Source organism: Rhineura floridana, chromosome 7, assembly GCF_030035675.1.
Source record: "Rhineura floridana isolate rRhiFlo1 chromosome 7, rRhiFlo1.hap2, whole genome shotgun sequence".
NCBI lineage: Eukaryota > Metazoa > Chordata > Lepidosauria > Squamata > Rhineuridae > Rhineura > Rhineura floridana.
The window spans coordinates 109,917,792-109,924,648 of NC_084486.1; the positions used below are offsets into that span (position 1 = coordinate 109,917,792).

Here is a 6,857-nt window from a genome sequence, read left to right on the forward strand (position 1 = left end):
ATACTAGTATTGGGACGTTACTGGTGGTTGCCTAGCAGGGGGATCTGTTGAGATCTGTGCTAGAGCGGATAGGTAAACCATAAGAGAGTGCGGTCCGGACTGGTGGAGTCCCTGGTGGTGCCTAGAGACAGGCAGTAACCACGCGCAGGTAGGAACCTGACAGGGAGAGCCAGGGAAGGACGCATCACAGTCCACTCTCCACCCTTTCCCCCAAGGCAGGCCTGGTGGGCATCATAAATCGAAGCCGCAACCCTGGGTGCTCGACATCCCAATGCAATGTTGGGTCGAGAGCTGCCCGCTGCCTGAAATTTTCATCATATCTTAACCATGCCATGCCCCAAAAATCATGAAAAGCTCTGTGGCTAATGTCCTGATACTTTATCATGGACAGAGCATGGGATGGGTAAGCTTGCGTCATGACCCCCACGTAGACGGTATAAGCATTAAGGCAATTAGACCAAATGTAGTCTACTTTTTTCTTTCTGCTGCTTTCTTGTCTTTGGCTTTCTCCCCTTCCTTTGGTTTCACCTCGGACTCCTGGAACAGGAGAGTGAATAAGTCCATATATTCACCCTTCCAAATCCTTTCCCGGGTGGCCTGCAACAGGTGATCTCCCAAGGGAAGAGATGTATCAGCCTGGGGATAAACTCCTGGCAGCAACAGCAAGGAAGAGGAAGCTGGAAGAGCAGAAGTAGGACTTGGCTGCCAAGGAGCCACTGCCACAGATGGCCAGGGGAGTGGAGGTTGTTGGGGAACTAACCCCCCTCCCCCATGTAAACCATCTGCTGCTGGGACAACTCCTGTTGTACTGAGGCCGGTTGCGTGACATGTGAAGTGTGTGTCTCACCTGGGAATGAGGCTGGAGAAACCACCACTGCGGGTACAACAGGCGCCACCAAAGCAGAGAGTGTGGGCAAATTGGCAGGCGAAAGTGAAGCACCCATCTGAACCACCAGAAGAACTAGACCCTCCTGGACAGTCAGAGAAGAAACCGGAGCAGTTGGCAGAATTTCCTGTTCAGCTGGTACACCAGCATCTGAAGGTGCCTGTGGCTTGATGACGTCCTTTCTCCAAAGCAGCTACCCTAGCAACCAAGGCATGAAGAGTATTAGACTTAGATGCTAACCTAGCAGATTTTTTAATAGGTTCTTGGACACTAGGACCCGCCTCAGGGTCAGTATGCAACTTGAGCTCCTTTTCTAACACATCGATCCTACCCACAAGTACGTGCATGGTACCCAAATCGTCCTTATCCTCAGATGAAGGTGGATGGGCAGGTGGATGCTTGTAAAATACAGACAGTTTTTTTTCAGGGACCAGCCTAGACAACAGAAACAGTTGAATATATGACAATTGGCATGGAGGGGAAATACCTATCCTTATCCAGTTTACAAAAGATTCCTCCATTGCCAATTATGAGGGCCCCTTCAAATGTTATTTTCATTGTATTTTCATACTGATTTGTTTTCACGATCTCGCTTTCAATACTGTTTCTGCCTACAAAAGTTTTGGGGCTGACATACTGCTTTGTTTCCAGTCAGTGCATGTTCTATAGCTTCCTTGTGAAACACTATAACTTTTTATGCCGCAAATTTTCCCAGGGGCGGGGGAGTGGTGTCCCACTTTTGTTCCACTATAGTGCCAGAGCGCCCCTCCAGATAGCAATAATGTGATAACATTGGGGAAGCATCACAGAACAACTAATGAAGTGGAATGATGGGTAGATGGTCCAGTACAAATCTACCAATAGTGCATGTTGCAGAGTATGCCTGCAAAAATAAATCCACAAGACTGGAGGAGCTCTTAGGCAAGTCACTATTTACAAGACTAACATCTTGTTGAATTTTGACTCAGGGCCTACTAACATAGCCATTTCAGTGCATGGTGATCTCAAGGGAATTTTGCCCATATTGACTCCCAAGTGAAGAGAAACTGAAAACCTGAGACACTTTCTTTAAAACCAACGTGTCTTGAATTCTTCAGGTCAACAGAATGACTTTCTGCAATAGGCAGTCAAGGCAATTGTATGTGCTGTTTGATGGAGTGAGGGCTTAATTGCCCCTAACTGTCTCTGTCGGTAGCAGGTCTAGCTGTGTAATCAGACTAAAAATCCATCTAGTCCAGCATCCTGCTTTCCAGTGGCTAACCAGTTGCCTTCGGGGAGCCCACCACATTTCCCTCCCAGCCTGCTGTGGTCTCCATTCAATGGCATTCTGCATCTGAACGTGGTAGTTAATTTTTTTTATATCCCACATTTCCTCCAAGAAGCTCAGCGTGGTTTACATGGTTCTCATCCCTCTCCTCATTTTATCCTCACAACAACCCTGTGAGGTTGGTCAGGCTGAGAGATGATGACTGGCCCAAGGTCACCTAGCAAGGTTCGTAGCTGAGTGGGGATTTGAACCCTGGTCTCCCAGGTCTTAGTCCAACACTCTAACCAATACACCACATTGGCTCTCAAAATATGGAATTCAATCTGTGTGTCATCCTTATGCAGGGGCTATGCTAATCTACTCTGTATTGTTCCAATTTTAGTACATGTACTGCTTATATATATATATATATATATATATATATTCACTAATAGGCAAAAAACACTTGAGGTTTAAGCCTGTAGCCAACAGATATGTCTATCAAACTTTAAAAAGCAGGGAAATTGGGCAGCTATAGTGAATGCACCAGGGGAACAGGAGACCTGAGCCTCAAATTTGTAAAAATGCAAACACAATTTGGTTTGGTCTTTCACAGTCCAATCCACTTCCTTTTGGTTCACTTCCTGTGTAGCTTGGAAGAATTTGCTAACAAGTGTCTCTGAGAATATGGTGAGGCTTTCTGATTTTTTTGATCCAGTTCTTTCAAACTTTACTCCAAGTTAAGGATGTGTTAGAATTCTGCCCAATTCAGATTTGGTATAGAATTTTCCATTAATTCACTTATTCTCTAGCATTGTGGATCAGGTTTTTATGTAGCGATTTTCCACAGTTATTTTCAAAAAATTTTTTTTATAAAAATCCACCTCTAAAATATTGATATTAAAAATGATAACTGTATCAATGTTTCCTTTCAAAAGATTGATATTTCCTTTCAAAATATCTATATTAATATAAATATTTTGGGGGAGGAAAAAAGGATTGGTTAAAGCAGAGGATAGCGGACAAAGAATGAACTCAAATTGATACTTGCCTGTTAGGCCGACAGAATGCTTTCGAGCTAGCACCAGCCAACGGAACCCATCCCTACTCTAAATACAATCCAGCTAAAATTAAAACTCATTTCAATAGGAAAGACTTAAGTGCACACCCAGCTATTCCATGGAAATCAACTATGGCTAGATTTCGGAATGCTTGAGAAACTGATTCTTTGCCATCTCTGATACAAACTGAACTGATCTGTAGCTCCTAGACTAATGTGCAGATCAGAATGTAGTTGTTCTTTAAATTTCACCCTTCTCTAAATTCACCCTTTCAGTTGACAAAAATAATAATAATCACAAAATGCATATAAAATGTAGATTTTAAGATTTGAAAAGGTTAAGAAATGAGCATTTTGTGGGAAATATATCTATATTTCATGCAGATTTTAAAAAGTCACAGATTAACATGGAAACAGGATGGAATGGATTTATGAATGAACACAAGTTATGCATAGGAAATGATCCATCCATCCATTGTTGGATTGTGGTGTCTGTGTTTATACAATTAATAGGTCTAACTTGCTGTAAGGATTCTATAACTATTCCTACAGGAAAGCAGAGAAAAATATGGAAAAATTAAGCTACTGGGGGAAGAGTTTAATACCTATTCCAATACCGATATTCAAACTGCCGCAAGGAAATTGGTTCTGATCATTTCATCTTGAAGATCTGACCTTGAAATCTACCTCAAGGCAGATTTTGAATGTTAAATTCATTTGAGTCCTATTCCGATGTACTAGAGAATTATTTTTCACCCCATCTACTAAATTAGAATTCACATCTTGCTAATTGGCTGTCTTGCTTGCTTTATTTGGAAAGTCAAAGTTATCTTTAGCCTTCTCATTCTGCCTAAAGAAGTCAGTAAAGCGTGGAAACTGGCACTCTCATCAGCAAAAATTGCTGCCACAAGAGACATAATCTTAGTTGCATTGCTATTATTATTAGCATAAGACATAAGAACATAAGACAAGCCCTGCTCATTTTGACTGAAGGTCCATTTAGTATGGCATCCCATTTCTCACAGTGGCCAACCAGACACATCTGGGATGCCCACAAGCAAAACAAGAGCTCCCCAATAAGTAGCATTCAGTGGTAAACTGCCTTTTTATAAAGTTTATATGGTGTGAAAACACAGGCAAGCGGTATGGATTCTCCCAAGCAAAGGAAGAGAGGCATGGTGAGAGTCTGAAGGCTGGGCTCTATTTACATGTACATAGTCAAGTTTCAGAAAAAGCACAGCTAAAATCTGCAAAAAAAACCACCCAAATATACATAAAACAATTTATCAGTTAAAAACAGATTAAAATCAGTAAACCTTTAAAAAAATGAATGTAAGTAACTAAATTATATATCTGGGTAGGCTTGCTGAAATAAAGAGGTTTTCTGCAGATGCCTGAACATTATTATTATTATTATCTCACCTTCCCAGAAGGAGCCCAGGGTGGCAGACAAAAACACTAAAAGCACTCTGAAACATATTAAAACAAAACATCTTTAAAAACATATTAAAACAATTTTAAAAACATCTTAAAAAGCAATTCCAACACAGAAGTAGACTGGGGTATAATGAGTTTGCCTGGCTAATGTCAGGGTACTCCAAAGCATAGGTGCTGCTACATTAAAAGATCAACTCCTTGCAAATGTGGAATGAACATTATGTGGAACTTGTAAAAATGCAAGTTCTGAAGGTGAGAGCAGCCCCCCAATGAGGCAGGGAGGAGAGGGTGCTCACCCCCGCCAGAAGTAAAACATCTGCAAAATATGTCAATCTAGCCTTTTCTTGATTTTTTTCAATTTCCCAAGTCATATTCCATAACTGAAGCATGACTGGGAGAACAGAGGAATCTTCTACCTTGAAAGTTTTCTGCTGGAGATGTTTCACATATGGGATATCTTGCCTTAAGGCAGGTGTGGGGAACCTTTAGCCCTTCAGATGTTGCTGAACTACAACTCCCATCAGCCCCAGCAAGCATGGCCAATGACCAGGGTTCCCCCTACCTGCCTTAAGGTGTAGATTTGGACAAATAATAATACCTAACATTTGTACATCACTTTCATGTATTCAAAGAGGTTCACATGCACTATCAAGCTGTAATCCTTACTACAATCCTGTAAAGTTATTCACTATTATCATCCTTTGTACTGCAAATGGAAAGACTGGAACTGAGAGACCGAGGTTTGCCTAAAGCAGAAGCAACATTCAAATTGTGGACTTCCTGATTTGTAGCTCATTCTTTTAGCCAAGGAAAGGGCCACGGCTCAGTGGTAGAGCACAGGCTTTGCATGCAAAAGGCACCAGGTCCAATCCCTAGTGTCTCTAGGTAGGGCTGGAATAGACTTCTGCTGGAAACCCTGGAGTGCTGCTACCAGTCAGTGTAGATAATACTGAGCTAGATGAACCAATGGTTTAACTTGGTACACATCAGCTTCCTGTGTTCTTATGTTCCACTACGCTACACCAAACTAGTTGACCCACTGGCATGCCACCAACTAAGATTTAGTAATATAGCAGGTAAATCATGCTCTGATCAGCATATTATCAAAATCAATACACCACTCCTGTGTTTTGACTGCTGCTGGTAGAAGAATACATGTGCGCTACATTCTAGGTTGTTTACTGAAGGTTGCTTCATGCAAATTAGTCACCTTTAGCACATTTCAATCACGTAGCACATTTTTATCTGAATCCCAGAGTTGTTATAAGAGTCATAAAAGGGCAGAGTCCTCCTGCTCTTTCAGTTCAGGGTTTTGTATGCAGTGGGGATTCTAACACTTACCAGTTATTATGAGCACAAAACCAGTATTTGATCCCCATTCCGGATTGGTTTGTAGACTGATTAATGTTGGAAGTGTGATCATGAGTGCAAACCCTTCCAACATTCAGATGTATTGGATGCCCATGAGTTCTAGTGTTATGACAGAGTGAGAAAAACTTTTCTATATCCACTTTATGCCATTCATAATTTTACACACTTCTATATGTCATCTCTTACCTTTTCTCTAAATTAAAAAGCCTCAAATGCTGCAACCTTTCCTCCTAAACAATCTGTAAAGATGGGATTTCATGCCAGCTACAAACTAAACAAACTGTATGCAAACTCCAAAAGATTGAATTATAGCTCCAGATGTATGATTGCAACTCAATTCTGTGAACGTTTTCCCCAAATCAAGTGCCACATGTACATATGTTGAAATCAAGAGAGGACAAAGCCAGACACATCCAGCAGGGGAAGACAATCCAGACACAGCACACGTGAAAGATCTTGCCACTCAGCTTTTCCTGAAATGCGTTTCTCTTCCAGTTCTATTACTGTTGCAAACTTGGTCTGTAACCTCATGTTCTGTGTGTCCCCCCAAAAAAACCTTTCCAGAGCAATGGCTTTCCATAAGTAAACTTTTGCTCACAAAAGCAGAGTCCCTCTTATTTTAGATATTGTGGTATAAGCCAAGATTTCACACTGTGCTAAAAGCATTACAACATCCACCAAAAGCGCAAAATGTATTTTAAAAATGGTGAGGCCATACACAGAAGAGTTGTGGTTTCTGAACTCTTGCCAAGTCAAGTTGGAGGCTTCTCTCCTTCCCCTATGAAACTAAAGCACAAGCCGGAAAATATATGTATAAAATGACCTGCAGTCTACTATATCAAAGCTAGCAGATTGCT

At 41.4% G+C, this 6,857-nt stretch overlaps 1 pseudogene; it reads right to left on the reverse strand.

Annotated features, from left to right (window-relative positions):
* Window positions 1-2,458: 2,458 nt before the first annotated feature.
* Window positions 2,459-2,555, reverse strand: LOC133389874 (U6 spliceosomal RNA; annotated as a pseudogene).
* Between the last annotated feature and the right edge of the window lie 4,302 nt (window positions 2,556-6,857).